The sequence below is a fragment of the Eschscholzia californica genome, unplaced genomic scaffold, assembly GCF_041429995.1.
Source record: "Eschscholzia californica isolate CP2 unplaced genomic scaffold, dmEscCali1.0.p SCAF_5, whole genome shotgun sequence".
Taxonomy (NCBI): domain Eukaryota; kingdom Viridiplantae; phylum Streptophyta; class Magnoliopsida; order Ranunculales; family Papaveraceae; genus Eschscholzia; species Eschscholzia californica.
Window position 1 is genome coordinate 13,570,954 of NW_028238472.1, and position 16,993 is coordinate 13,587,946.

A 16,993-nucleotide genomic window follows, 5' to 3' on the forward strand; every position below is an offset into this window, starting at 1 on the left:
TGTTTATTTGTCTTCCTCGTTTAAGACTATTTTTACATTAAAGTTTATTTATCTGTATGTTTGAACTTATTAGTTTAAGACTATTTTTACATTAAAGCTTAAATTGTAAGTGCTTATTTATCTTCCTCGTTTAAGACTATGTTTGAACTTATTAGTTTAAGACTATTTTTACATTAAAGCTTATTTATCTTCCTCGTTTAGCTATGAAAAAGTTGCACAGGTAATATTTCAATATAGGGTTATTTTGTCTATCTGTATACATAACATGAACAATGATAGAAGGTAAACAATCACATGACGAATAAATACAGAAATAGTCATTCAATTATAACTTATGCCTATTCACATAGTTTGCTCGACCTGTAATGCGCTCGAAAAAATATTCGTGTCGTATGGGCACGAGTTACACCCTTGTATTATAACGTGGATGGAGCTGGTTCAAATGAAACTCCAACCCTTTAGGTACCATTTGCTCTTCCAACGTTGGTAAATATAAAAAAAGTCAGATGATTGAAACAACAATATCATGTTCATTATCTCTTTCACATCCTACTAAAATGAATTAAAAGTTGTGATTGGTTCATACTATTTAGTTAACTAAAATTGCAAATGGTATAATATCTTAAACCTTAATTGTTGTATTAGTTGTATATTTATGCAAATGATATGTTTGTAATACTGAAAGTTACCGTTCATTTTCTCTACTTTCCATTGCCTTGAGCTTTAGAATTTTACTAATTATTTCTGCTTTTCATGTATTCACATATTAACATTTACTGCGTTGTCCAACAACCATCACTACAATACTTCTTTATTGATCGTCCCAATATCTTCATATATTTGTTTTAGATGCTTCTTCTCTTACTGGATACTAATCTATTGTCAAGCAAACCCTTGTACGCCCTTTTTTTGCTTTCCCCTTGGTGTGAAGATGATGATTTGTTGTTGTTGTAACAAAGTCAGATTTATTTTGTGTGCTTTGACTGTTTTGTGTTGGTTTATTGGGAAGATCAATGATGTTTATCTTTTTTTTTTTTTGCTAATAGATGGATGCTACCACCCCTAGATGGTAGATACTAAGACAAGGTTGGAGAAAAATCGTGACGGAATTGCGATCTTACTTGAAGAAGGTACTTCTACCTTTTCATGTGTTCTGAGTGTTTATATCTCTCACCATTTGAAGTACATCCTCTATTCTATTTTTTTGTTTATGCAAGTCTCATATGATTATTTAATAGAATTTTAGATTTGATTCTTTCAGTGATCTATAAGACATGTTGTTTGAATTTCTTCTTTTGTACATGAGATGGACCAAGGGTTGCAAAATTCAGATTAAATATGTTGCGAGTAATAAGTTTCAAACTTATTACTTTCCACCGCATAAAGGGCATTCCCCCGCCCATAGGGCGGCGGTTATGCCTAGTATATATATATATATATATCTTCAAAATTGATGAATACTTTTGATTTGTTCTTCATTGAAAGTGAATCAGACATCCACATGAACTTGTCACATTTTAGACATTTCAGATATGACATACCACTGTTAGGAATCTTCTTACATATTAAGAGCTTCATTTTGCTGGTGCATCCGTTGACACAACAATGAGATAAATTACAAGGGCAATTTTGCAAGTAATGATTATTTCTCCCACAACCATAACAACCTTCTTGGTATACGAATCTTGTAGACGACGACGAAGTCGACGAATTTTCTTTTGCGATTTCAAAGTCTAAACATTGACATGCACCAAAATTAGGAAATTGACATGAAAGAAACTTTCTTCCATATGAATGAGGTCTAGCCGACATCCCCAATTTTCTAATTTTATTGCGATTGTCATTAAATGCATCTCGAGTACATCCATCGGCAATGAAATGATTTATGACAAATTCACATATTAAACAATTTGTTTAACAAAATAAACAAAATCAGATAATTATTTCTATGAACCTCACTGATGGAAACAAATTTCAGAGATAGAGAAAGATTTATGTTGGTAATGTCGATTTTAGAGAGAAAGAATTGTGAGGTCCATGAGTTAACCAAAAAAAAATACTAAACCCATTTATTCTTGGTAGAAAATCTCAACGTTTATTGTAGTTCAGTGAAAATGGGAAAAGATACAATGGTGGTGCACTTTGGTAGTTTGTTACCCTCATATTCTTATAATTTGCATTCTAAATTTATAAGTAATCTTTAATTTATAATTTGTCATATGCCGTTACAGAAAAGCTTGTGGTCAGTACAAATGTAATGAATTGTGGTTATTACGAATAGTCATTTATGAATGCATAACTTACTTTCTTCTTAATACCTGAACAAAACTATTCAACAAATGTTATTCATACAACTCAGTTGGTTGATCCAAAACATGATTAGAAATGAGATTTTAAGATTGACACCTATCTGAAGGTTGTGGCTCCTAGTACACACCATCACATGGAGCTGCGAATTTTTTCTCGTTCCACTGTAGCGTATTTGATCCATGCAGGAATGGCTACAAAAGAAACACACTTTAGTTACGGAACGGTCATAACAGTTATTCAAATATTTGTAGCAGAAGACATTTTTCTATGACAAATCTTTTTTCTAATCCAATCATGAGGCGAGAACCAACATGTACATCCATTCCTTTGTCTGTACAGGTGAGTCAAGTGTTTGGTATGTATCAGATCGAATACTCGACTACTTATGGAGAAACTGGTATTCATCCTTTACCTTGGAAACAACTTAAGGATAAACCACGTGAATACAAGTGAGTTTAGTGATAGCTAAGAAATGAAACAAAGATAAGATAATATCAGTAGTGTAACATAATCTTAAACTATAATGAATCTAAAGAAGAAACATAATAAGAAGATAATAATCACTACCAAACTCTATCTTATCTTCCTAGTTCCTAATATAGGTATCTTCTTAAGTCGCATTTTCACTTTCACATTTTTAGTTTATAAAGCTAAGGGACTCATCATCTCAAACGAGCATGTCATACACGAACTTCACCACAATCCCATAAGCAAAACATGTTCAGCACAATATATGTTGGGAAGTTTTATGGGCATCGTTCAAACATGTTAAAGGCACTATATTTTTCACTCAAAACTTGGTCAAAACAAGTTGACAAAGTATGGTTAGAGGCAATGCCCAAATTTGAGGGTGTTTATCACCCACTTCCTATTTTCTCTCCTTCGGGCCAAAAGTCGCCTACGACGACCTTAATTTTTTTTTCTCTTCTTCCCTCATTTCTTCTCGTTCTCTTTTCTCTCTCTCTAAAATCCTTTCTGTCGGCAGGAACCTTAGCAAAGGGGAGCACAATAAGAGTTTCCATATCGACCTCGTGAAGTAAGGTTTATGATCAGGAGTTGTGGGTCTCGGTATTATAGCAACTATGAATGAAAATATTGATACCCACGAACCTAATTCAACCATTAAAATATCTGGTGGTTCACTAAGATCACAACCAATCCCAATTATAATAGCTAAGCCCATACTTAAATGTCGACATAATGAGATGATTCTTGAGTCAACAAAAGTTTGAAAGAGAAAACCCATTTTGGAGGAGAAAGATGAGATGGGATTATCTGAGATTAATACTTGCGTACTTTCTGGTGCCTTTTTAGAATAAGAATTATGTCCATAAACGTGAGTACGTATTTCGATGACCAAATCCATTATCACTTGAAGTTATCAGGGAAATTCTAGGTTTTTCTACACTTTTCCTCCAAAGTATTTTGAAGATGAGACCGTTTTTCAAGCTCCTGATTTCTTAAACTCTTGCTATCTTTGCTAGAAAAAACTTCACGGAATGGATATTTTTAAATATAGGTAAATCATTTGTTTGTATTTTAATTCATTTTGATTTTTATGTACTAATAAATGATCGAAGTTGGCCGACAACGACCTAACGACACTAGACGTCGTTAGGTCAAACATTAGCTGAGGCATTGCCTCTTAAAGACACATTGCCTTTAACCGAAATAGGGATTGCCTTCAACGAGATTGCCTTTAACAACTTTGGGCATTACCTATAAAATCTCCCAATATATGTTTGTATGGGTTAGTTGCTAAATGTAGTAAATCGATTACGTACAATTTGTTGTGTACTACAGACATGTTAGATGATAAATCTCATCCATGCATTCCATAACTACATCAAGTTATGACTATTCTTACACGAGCATAAACTCAAACTGTGACACCTCAACTCAGGTGTTGGTCCACCTTGTTAGAAAATTTTGTTGAAAGGCCCAAATTTTGGGCCCAAATACAAAAAAAAACCCAATAGGGATTATTAACCCACCCAAAACCCAAAAATCAACTAATATTTCAAATCAAACCCAAATACACATCCCAATGTTCAATCCGGACCCAACTCGTATCTCTAAGACATTATATTTTCTTCTAAACCCTCTTTTGCTCTCCTATATATATCCAACAACTCCTAACAAATCATATCTTTCTCTCTAAAAAAATCTGATTCACTTTCTCTCTCCAAAATCTGTTTCACTTTATCTCTCTACCTAAACCGAAACACAAACCCTATTTTCCACCTTCATCTCTCTACAGTCATCATCTCTTCAATCATCATCTTCGTTTTCACCTTTCTCTCTCTAATATTTTCATCATCTTCGTTCAGTCATCACCTACAAACACAGACCGAGATACAAACCCTCTTCTTCATTCATCATATCGAGTCATCTTCTCCAGCCATCAACTTGTTCGTTTGTAGACTCTGCTTCAGCCATCAACTTGTTCGAATCACCATCTTCTTCTCCTATAAATCCAGGTAACTGTTGATGATGAAACTCTTTTTTATGAGATTTTATGCTCTTCTTCATCCTTCTTATCTAATGCTTAGTTTCTGAAGTGTCCGTACAGTTCTTTCGTTGTCCGTACATTATTTTGGTTTCTGGTATAACTTTAAAGTTTGTGTTAACATTTACTAAAATTTTTGAACATTTGGTTACATGTTAACAGTACTTTATCATGTGTTAACACATTGTTTCATAGCTATGGAATTATCACTTTGACCAACATTTGATAGAATAATCAGACATTGCTTCTTGGACCACCTGATTATACCACATATTCGAAACATTCAGTAGAATGTTATCCATCATTTTCATATAAACTCACACATTTCATATAATTGTAACACATTCTCCTTGTTAATTTAACATTCCCACGCATGTCAGTACATTCTGTTTGGTGCCACGACATTACACAAGATGTTCATATATTTGTTAACCTGTTAAGACATTTGATGATACTTTCATAACATTTTATTCAATTTTGCAGTATGGAAACTGAAAGGTCACTTTCTACATCTCAAAAAAATGACAAGAAGTTAGTATGTGACTCATGGGGCGACGTATTTACGGAGATTGGGCAAATATTTCCCGGTGGTGTCAAAGCTTTTCGACACGCTCTTGGTCAATATACCATTGCAACCAAGAACAACTACAAATATATCAAGAATGAACCAGGTCGTGTGACTGCCGTTTGTTCCAAACCTGGATGTAATTGGAGAGTCCACGGGGTTGCACCATTGGGATGTAAATCCGTGTTTCTGTTGAAAGAGTACGAACCGAAACACGATTGTCTCGATGTTGTTCTCAAACCTGCGGATCCCAAGTTGTCTAGTAAACTTGTTGGCAGCCTAATGGATGACGACATCAGAAAACACCCAAATTGGAGTACGGCTGAAGTTAAAGAAAAGTTTCAAGACGATTACGGTGTTGAGTTGAGCTATTATTTTTCTTACGGTGGTAAGAAGGTAGCCATGGACAAAGTATTTGGGCAGGAGGGTGATTCCTATGCAAAGTTGAAGTGGTACGTAGATGCTTTGGCGACTATTAATCCCAATAGCATAATTGATTTGCAAATCGAACCCACTACCAACAGATTTGTCCGAGTTTTTATTGCCCTTCACGCATCTATCCTTGGGTTTCAACACTGTCGCCCTGTGATCTATATTGATGGAACATTCGCCAAAACTCGTTTTAATGGCTGCATTTTAGCTGCGGTTACCAAGGACGGAAACGACGGTATGTTTTCATTTTCACATCTTACGTTAACATTCTAATGTTCCTGCTAACACTTGACAAAATGTTACGAACATGATCTATAATGACACGGCATATCGTGAGATGCTGCGTCATTTATTGAAGTCATTCCTCATTCCCAAGTATGTGTTGACATTTCAGGAAATGCTTATGCAATATTGCTTTATGCATCAACATAACTAATTTCGTATTTCTTTTTTTTTTGTTAGGTCTTTTCCCCATTGCTTACGCAGTTGTGGACATTGAGAATGATCATAATTGGGATTGGTTTCTGCAAAATTTGAAATTAGTGGTGGATCTGATAAAACGTTACACCTTTATTTCGGATAGACATGTTGGAATTCTAAAAGGCGTGAAGAACGTTTTTCCCACTGCTCATCACTCATTCTGTGCTTGGCACTTACGATGTAATCTGAACTTGAGAATACGTAACGGGGCGCGCCAGTCATGTTATTTTCAGAGTCTTATGTTTACGGCGGCACGGGCATTACCCGAGAGCGAGTATCACGCAACCATTGAACAAATGGTTGAGATGGGTGGAACCAATGTGGAGAGGTTTTTCCAATCCCTTAATCCGGAATCATGGGCAGATTCCTTTTTCCCAGGGGATAGGTATTTTGTTTACTCTTTTTTAGTTGAAATGTTCAAACACCATTAACCCTGTTACCGACACACTTTAAGTTTACTCAGTTATTTTTTCACATTTAATCATATCTTCTGTTATGGAAGGGCATTCTTTATAGTGTTCCGTCATTCGGATACATGTTACCACATTCAGTGTGCTGTTTTTGCACGAGACGATTTATTGCAAGCATCCGATAAATGTTGTGACATTCGTTATAATGTTTTCTTACAGGTATGGCGCCATCAGTTCCCAACTGTCCGAGAGCTTCAACAACATGGTAAAGAAAGCCCGCATCCTCCCTATTACAGCATTGTTGGATGCCATAAGACAGAAGATTATGAACAAGATGAGAAAGCATAGAGACGCTGCTATTGGATGGAATACATTTCTTTGCCCATCCATTAACTTGGAGCAACAAGCGAAATACAAAGTTGCGGAGACTTGGAGATACGTTGAGGCAGCCCCACTTATTTATGAAGTATATTCGACTCCACGCCATTCCGTAAATCTTGGTACTCTCACATGCTCTTGTCGACGTTGGCAAGTAGATTCGCTTTCGTGTCAACATGCAATGTTATGCATCAACAAGATTCGTGGTGATAGTACATGTTTTTACGATCCGGTCTGGACGGTGGAGGCTTACAGAAACACATACCAACATTGTGTTTACCCCGTTCCAAATTTTGACGAACCCTATACTTTTGATCCATTAACCAAGACTCTTCCTCCACTAGTTAAAAGGGCACCCGGCAGACCACGAACAACATGGTTGCAGAGTTCCGGAGATGTTACCAGGAGAAAAAGAATATGTCGCAGGTGCAACCAACCCGCTTATCACAACAGTGCGACATGTCGAGCCCAACTGTAGTTCTCATTTTTCTGAATGCTTTAACATTCAACGATATGTCTCAACATGTAAGAGACTGTCTCTACATTGTGTTGAATGTTTTAGTAAAATCTTTTGGTCTTTAGTACATATTTTTTTGTCTAGTGAATTAATCCTAACATTCTACAAAATGTTCAGTGAATGAATCCTTACATGTCTAGCTATTATTTACAATGTGTCAACATTATGAAGTTTTTTGAATACATTCTCATTAATGAAGGAACATTATTACATATTTCCCAAGACATTTGTCAATATGTCCCACCATTAAGCGGAATGTTCTAACATGTCTGTGTATGTTCTTCCCTGAAACAAACTCTAAGGGGACAATGCATGTCACATATGTTGTTGAAGAAAAATAATAATATATTCAAATTTACTTCATATTGTTTGCACATAAATATCCCATTCAAAATCATTGTATGTTGTTAACATCCCAAAATAATTTACAAACCATATTTGTTTGTAATCTAATCAAGAATGAAGTCGTTTCGGGTTTAGTGATATGAACATAACCCGTTATCTGAACAACTACTTCATTTTTTATTAAAAGATCCTTTACAAAAAAAACATATGTCGGGGCAACCACACTTTCAAGCTCGGTCCATCCTCCAAGATATCGTATTCTCCTTCAATATGTTGTGGGTGAGCTTAGCCCTCTTCCTTTGTGCTAGGGAAACCCAATCTGGGTTTTGTGTATGCTCTTTGGGTCCTGTTGTCATGCAGTCTTCCACCAGCTTTTCAATTTTCAAAATTACAAAGAGACCGCAATCCGGGCTGTTCAAGACACAAATGAAATGTTAAAGCATAACCAATAATGTTTCCACAGTCACAGACAATACTGAAACATAATGTGAAATGAGACTACATTAATAATAATTACGTGTCTTTTTATCAATTGTCTAAAAACATAAAAGGTTTTTGGAACAACATTTCGCGGAATGTTGGAACAATTTCAAACAAATTAACGCATGCATCATAATGTTGGAACAAATAAAGAGTGAAAACACTTACTTTTCTCCCTGAGTAGGGAATTCTGGCTCCCCAAGAACATCTGCATATTTTTGTTGGGTTCCAAACATTGTGAATCCCACCTCTTCCATTACATCCTCCACATATGCCGCGTACACCCTGGCATTTTCGAAACACTCCCTGGCCATCTTCTTATCAAATGACATCGAATCATAATGGGTCCACCGATGGAGAAATACATTATATATCAAGAGTGTCCAGTGCCCCCCCTTGCTGTGTCTCCCGTTGTTGGTTGGCAGATTGGTGCACACACAAATAATATTTCCGGTTTCCCAGCATTATTACTCAACGTACGATTGAGCATTTGTTCGATGGAAGCTTGGTTGACCTCGGACTTTATCATTGTCTGTAGAACAAACACAAAGTTATCAAAATGTTCACTCATATAAAAGATGATTATAGGAAAACATTCTAATCACTTAACTTACATAGATTTCGGATGGGAGGCATAGCACACTCTCTTCTTTCAATTCCTTGTGATTAGTGACGAAGGAACTCGCCCAGTTAATTATTTGTGAATCGCATTCGAGATTCATCATCAACATATCGAGCTGCTTCCCACAGATGTCGTTAATCCCGTCACTAAACCAGACCTTCGTACTGCAAAATTTGGAAAAAACAGTGTCACCTTTTCTAATGTTAGGACATTTCAGGGAATGCTAAGGCATTACTGTCAGTGCATGAACATTACAGTAACCTACTCGTACCTTTTGTCACTTTTCCTGACGAATTCTTCCAACAGACCCTTTTCTTGTTCCTTCACATTCTTCCAGACTGGGCTTCTTCTCCAGTTTCCAAGCTTCTGACCTTTCTCCTCTTCTGACCTTCCGGCTCCCAACTCTACAATGTCTTCTACATTAATTGTATTTTTTTTCTCGAGTTGCTTTGCTTTCTCGGTCATAGTTCGGGTTCGTGGCTGAGTTTTAACCCTCTTGACCAAAGAGTTTTGTTTGTTTTTCTCTTTCTTTTCAACAACTTCAGCCATTTCAACCTTGGGCTTATCTACAAAATCGTCTTCAGAAGAACTTTCATTCTCCACGATCTCATAGTTTTCATATTCTTTTGCCACCTCACAAACCTCTGAAAAGAAAGCTGAAGGCCAAGTCAGCTGAAAGTCAACTTCTTCCGTCTCATTTTCACCTACATTCAAAAAACTTGGAAATTGCTTTTCACCTGTTCCCACCACCACACGTTTAACTAGTCAACATTCGATAGAACCGCAAATCTTAACATAAATGATTATCCAATTCTTGATCAATATATATAAACGTTATCAAGGATGTTCTAACATTTTACGTATTTATGTGGGAGAAGAACACTTGTTTGTTTCTTATTTATTACTTAGCCTACCAGTCTATTGTCGTTCGTGGTAAAAGACAGTCTTCAATTGTCGTGGTAAAAGACATCGTGGGAGTACGATAGAACTCTTTTACTTACCGTTTATCAAAAAACTTGTAATGATGGCGGAACAATTTATGTTCATACCAATCATCTGACAAGTAAGTAAGAATTTCAGAGAAGATAGAATGATTCCACACAAGTTAATACGTTGGTTAAAAAAAAAAGTAGAAATAAAACCAACTTAAATCTAAAAAAACAATATTCATTACTTTTATCATTGTAGACTGACTTAAAAACAGTATCTTAAATGTTGAAGCATTCTGGTATTTGCTTCAACATTTCTAACTTCTTTTCAAGCAGAGACAAGAATGTCAACAGAAGTAAAAAAATTGCGTGAGCATTTACTCACTTGACCCAGCTACTTGGCTCTCTGTCTGCTCCTGGTTTTGCACATCCCCTAAAGATTGACCCTTTACAAACTTATCAGAAATCGCCTTCTTACCCTTGTTGTCTATTTCCGCTTCTCCAGTTTGGGCTTCGGCATCACTTTCTTGTTCGTTGCGGGCTTCTACATTTACTTGTTCGGGATTTTTTTGTGCTACTTCCTGCTCCACTACCTTATCTCCACCATCTCCACTCTCCACCTCTTCGCCAACCTCCACCTCCTGTCCACCTTGTACGTCCTGCCCACCCTCCACCTCCTCTCCACCAATCACCTGATCTCGACCAATCATCTCGTCTCGAACATCCACCTCCCCTCCGACACCAAAATCAAATTCCAAAACATCATTCTTCTCTCCTCTCTCTTTCTTCATCGTCTCCAATTACTCTCTTAATACTTCTCTCTCTCTCTCTTAACCATCTCATTCTCTCTCTTAACCATCTCATTCTCTCTCTTAACCAACACATTCTCTTCTCTCAACCTCTCAATTTCCTCCTTCAACTTTTCAACTTCCTCATCATTCATCTCCACCACCACCCTCTCAGTGAACTTTAACAAATCTTCCTCTTCAACAGACTCCGACACCAACTCCACCTTCACCTACAAGGAGGGATACATATGGTTATTATCTCAACACCTCCCAAAAAATGTATACATTTAATTAAATGTGTTAAAATTCATGAAAATGCTCCATCATTTCACACAATGTCACTCAGACATCAATTATGTTAGAACATTTACTCAAATCACAGAGACATTATAGCAAATGTTAAAACACATTACCTGCTCCTCTGAAATGTTATCCAGTTCCGCTTCCAGTCCTGTAAGGAAGAATGGCTCGATCATCCATCGAGCTATTCTAGGAGTTACCCCTACTTCTACCAGGTCCTCGTGGATCCTGGTGTGTATGCAATACCAGTACTGCAAATAAATTAAACACAAATAGGTGAGAAGTGTTTTTCTGTATCATCACAAGGAATGGGAAAAAAATTATAAAATTATCAAACATTCTGCAAAATGTTTCAGCATTATATAAGTCCCCCAAGATAATGATGAAACATATTAGGGAATGTCAGAGCAAACTAATTTGACTTTCATCATTATAAGAAATTATGAAACATTTAAGTGCATGATCAGGAATACTTACGGGCAGCAGAGTCAGGCAACCTGAAGCTTTGGCCGGGTCTTCCCAGTGCTTGTTGATTCTCTCCATCATGTAGGAGTGAATAGCTCTCGACCATGAAACTCTATTTATCATTCTCTCCGTTTGGAGATTGTGATAAAAACTCCCGACCACCGAGGAGCCGGCTGCTGAAGCAAAGAGGAAGGTTGCTGCCATGTACATGATCTAGAGTTTCAAGAACTCAATGGTAGGAGCCTTTGTTCTGGCAGCCACACTCAGTGCCCTTTTGATGCTCGGGCCCCCAAACGATGCAGACTTCTCCTCTACAATACAGTCTCTGAAATACTTGCTCAGAAACTGGTCCTTAGCCACATCTATGGTGACATTTGTTGGGAATGCTTCGTAAACCTGTCCTTCCATGGGGATTCCCAACAGCAAAGCAACATCTCCGGGAGTGAACTCAATCATCTTCCCTCCGATGTTGAAGGCTTGCCTCTGTTTGTCGAAGCAGTTGAGCAGATCAAATATGGCTTTGTTCGGCTTCTCCATCACATTCTCTTTTCGGAATGTCCCACTGGTCACTGCCTTGAAGAATGCCCCAAATGGGGAAGCAAGCAACATTTTCTTTTGCTCCTCAGTAATGTCCATCATTGATTCCCGGGCCACCTTAAAAACTGCTTTTAAATTACATTTGTAATTTAAAGCAGTTTTCTTCTTCTGCTCCCTTGCCTCTGTTGGTTGAGGCTCCACCGTCAGCTCTCTCGTCTTCGAAGTATACCCTCGATGCTTCACACAAACAGTAACAGATATGTCAGGGCATTCAACAAAATGTTCAACACTACACTGAATGCTACATCACTATAAGTAATGACAGATAATTTTGGGATGTGTCTACACAATAAGCCTAGGCCAATGATGGTCTACACAATAATGACAGATCACTAATTGAAGCAACATTTTACAGAATGACAACACACTAACAAATATGCCAAACCATTATAAGAAATGTGAGAGCACAAACATTAATTACAGAACATTGTCAAAGATGTGTATAAAATAACATACCTTAGCTTGTTTAGGACTAGCAACTTTCTTTCCTTTTTTGCTAGGCCCAGCAGATGATGGCTCTTCACTAGCCCTCTTTCTAGGGCTAGCCCTCACTGGAGTCTGTTGTCTTTTTTCAAGGCCATCTCATTTCTTTGTTGCAGCTTTAACCATCTTTGTAATCTGCAAAATTTGTTATGTTTTGTATTAGACACCCACATGTTTCAAACAAACACAAAATGTATGTACACAACCAAAATGTCTAAACATATACTAATTTCTTTTACACAACCATGAATGTTAAAACAAACCATTCATTTCATCAACAAAGACAAACACCCATAAATCCAAATCAAATGACTAAATTCCTCCACAGAAACCTAACTTTCCTATCACACCCCTAAATGTTAAAACAACCCTAACCTAGAAACTTGATGAAGATTCATAAACACCCAAATGACCTTTCTGTGAAGATGCATGCTTCCGAAATCACAAACAACTATCAAAATGTCTAAACATAATCCTACATTTCTTCAACACAACCCAGAATGATAAAACAAATCATTCACTTCATCAACAAAGACAGACCCCTAAAAATCGAAGACAAAGTACTAAATGTCTCCACAGAAACCTAACTTTCGGATCACAACCCTAAATGTTAAAACAAACCTAACCTAGAAGCTTGATGAAGAACCATAAACACCCAAATGCTTCCGAAATCACAAAACAACAACCAAATTGTTTTATCACAAACTGTAGAGCAACTTAACCCTAAAACTTTTTTGAAAAATAACCCAAAATGTCTTATCACAAACTCAAGATCAGAGTACTAAACTTGAAATAATAAACCCTAATTGTTTGAAAACACCCCCAAATTTTCGAACACCCCTTAAACTGTACCAACAACCAAAGATCTGAAATAAGAAACCCAAAAAATGTTCTAACAATCCAAATAATTTACCAACAACAGAGAGAGGATCAAGAGTTAGAGGAAGAACAGAGACGTACCTGTGTTTGAAAGAAAGCGAAATAGAGAGAGAAGCACAAGATTCGTTGAAAGAGAGTGAAATAGAGAGATAAATGAGTAGATCAAGTTGCTTAAATAGCTTTGCTAGAGAGAGAGAATCGTCGGTAACGTTTCGATTCTAGGGGTTAATGGCCGAAATCGTTTCGCTTGAAAAAGAGATAGAGAGAGACGGAGAGGCAGCTTTGAATGAATGAAGAGAGGAATCGTTTGATCGAGATAGAGAGGAGAGATAGAGAGGAATCATTTGAATGAAGAGAGAGAGATGGAGAGGGTTTGTGTCTAATCAAGAAAGGGTGTGAATGAAGAGAGAATGCGGTGACCGAGAGAGAAAGAGAGAGGCTGGTGGCATGGGTCGGGTCAAATCAAGTCAGGGAGGGAAAGAGAGAGGCTGGTTGGGCGGGAAATGAGTGAGGGATAAGAGAGGGAACAATTTCTTTTGGAGGGATAGAGAGGTAATCTAACATTTTGGGTTTTTTTTGAAATATAATTCCCTATTGGGTTGGATTTCCTATTTGGGCTCCTTTTTTGGGCCTTAGATTTATCTTCTCACCTTGTTAATGGTAGCACTCTATTATTGCTCAACTTGTTAAGACTTTGTATAACCCTAACAATGACAAAAAAATAGTAGCAACTCAATCAACAACAAACTAGAACTATAACAACCATAAAATACTACCATCGGGCTACCAAAGGCACCAGGGGATACTGATCAAACTCTACTCCAAAAATCCTCTCTACTAGACAGATCGAGTAAGAGTGAAATTCTTAGGATTTTGATTGCTTCCAAAGCTTTTCTCACATTCCGTATACCTCACAAAAAATGTTTCTTACTTATCACATACCAAACAACAGTCTGCAGCGAGCAGACAATAAAATATAGACATCACAAACATATTTAAAAACATGAAATGAGAACAAAATAAATCAAAATAGATAAAATGTCATAGAACAACATCAAAACGGATAAGAATATCATCATAACTCAGAACATATCTGATTTTCTAGAATAAACAACTGTTTATAGAAAACAAACAACAGTTTTGCATCGAGCAAATACATTCCGCAATGGTCAAACAACAGTCTGTAATGAGCAAACAACCGTCTGTAATGAAGAAACAACAATCTGCAACGAACAAACAAAAATTCACAATAAGTAAAATAAAAAACAATAACAATTGTAAAAACAAAGAATAATGTATAGAAACAAACAACAAATTGAATTTTAATATAACAATAGAAGGGTGGTTTTGTCATTGTTAGAAAAATGTAAACTTAATCCGAGTGGATGAACACATTATTTTGGCCCAAACTGTAGTTAGAATATTTTATTGGGTTATTTCCCAAATAGCCCCCAACTTTGTGACCAGTTTCCTGCCTAGTCCCTAACTTTATAAAAAAATATCCATATGACCTCTTTTTTGAGTTACCGTTATAACACCGTTAACTAGTCGTCACTTCTCTCTCCTCCAAAAAAGGAATAGTTAACTGTGTTATAACGGTAACTTAAAAAAAGGGCCATCTGGATATTTTTGATAAAGTTAGGGGCTAGGCAGGAAACTGGTCACAAAGTTGGGGGCTACTTGGGATATAACCCTATTTTATTTTGGCCTTTACCACCCATAGATATTCCAATGGCTTTGTTTGTTATTTTGGTCCAAACGATAATTTTTCCCAAAATTCAAGTTATATCTCCCTTCCTTAAAATAAAAATATGAGAGGAGAATTATAAGGCTCAAAATTCGGGTAAAAATAACAAATGAAGCCCAACTCGGAATAATAAAGCAAAAAAAAAAAAAAACCCAAAATTTGAAATTACAAAATATTTTTGAAAATTTCTGAACAAAACTGAGTTTGCTCTCAACAATTTTGTATTTGCTCTCAACAATTTTGTAAATGTATGAACAAATTTGTTTTTGTTCACACATAATTAAGAACATAATTATATATGTTGTCACAGTTTCAAAAGTGTTGTAACAGTTTCAAAAGTGTTGCCAACAGTTTAAAAATTGGGTTTTTTTACATTATTATTCTCGAGTGGATTTTTTTTCCATATTTGGCCCAAATCTTGGGCTTTTCTTACATAGTCTCTAAAAATATCTCCGTTACCAATTTTTTTTTTATGAACAGTGAAGAAGTGGAAGCCGAAGCTGATAATAGAATAGCAGACAACCAGAACATTACTTCATACCTACAAAAGAGAAATATGCAATTGAAATCGTATGCCACACTGTCATATATAGAAGACATGAAGAATTCATTTATGTGTCTGGCATTCTCTTACTGCAATCAGAAGTATAATTGGATAACTCATAATCTAGGTAGATCTTTGTTTGGACATTGACTACTGAAATGAGCATAAAGTCTAACTAAATTACTGGCCCAAAAACTATACCTTTTCAATAAATCATAGATTTAATCTCCACTGAGAATGGAACGTGGGACTTTGAGGATTTTGAAGTACATCCACTATCATCAGCTATTATTCATAAAAAAAAGGGTTTTTTGAGCTTACCCCCTCACAATTAATTGGTAATTGAGTTTACCCCCTTCAGTAATTGGTAATTGAGCTTACCCCCTTGAATTTAGTTTTTTTGTCAAAACTACTAAGGATGTGTTTGGTATGTGATAATAAAACCATAAAGTAAATAATACATAAACAAAATTAATCTTTACTAATCATATTCCTAACCAAACCAAACAATAAAATGAGGTAGAATCCCTAATATGAATCATATTAAAGAATAGTTGTTCTTGGTAATGTCAATTATTTCACGTACACCTAACATAACCCTTGTGTTTTTGTCACTTATAGTAAGTTCAAGGGGGTAAGCTCAATTACCCATTATTGTGGGGCAAAACTCAATTACCAATTAATGACGACGGGGTAAGCCCAAAAAAATCAAGGATTTTTGAGTGAGAGGCCCAAAAAATGGAGGGTAAATAAGTATTACCCCCAGCCTAAAACAAAAATGAGAACCCAGTCCAAATTGTCAGGACAGCTCACACTTTTCTGGTTTTTATTTTATTTATCCCTCTTTTACCCCTTTACGGGAAATTTCCGTGTTTTCTGACAATCTGACGGATGACAGCGAAGCAATTAATTCTCCGTACATGACGTAATGTTAGAGAAACATTCAGATTTTTTGAAAATTCAAAAATGGCGCCATTTTTTGACGAAATTTCAGGCAATTTTTTTGGATCCTGCCCACTATATTTTCTGTTCTTTCTCTCATTATTTTTGAAAACATTCACATTTTATCTTCTTCATCTCTTTCAATCTCCAAGAACATAAATTTTCTGTTCTTTCTCTCTCTAAAAGTTTTATGTTTTTATTTTTGGATGTTCATCATTCTTATTTTGCTTCACATTTTATCTTCTTCATCTCTTTCAATCTCTAAAAACAT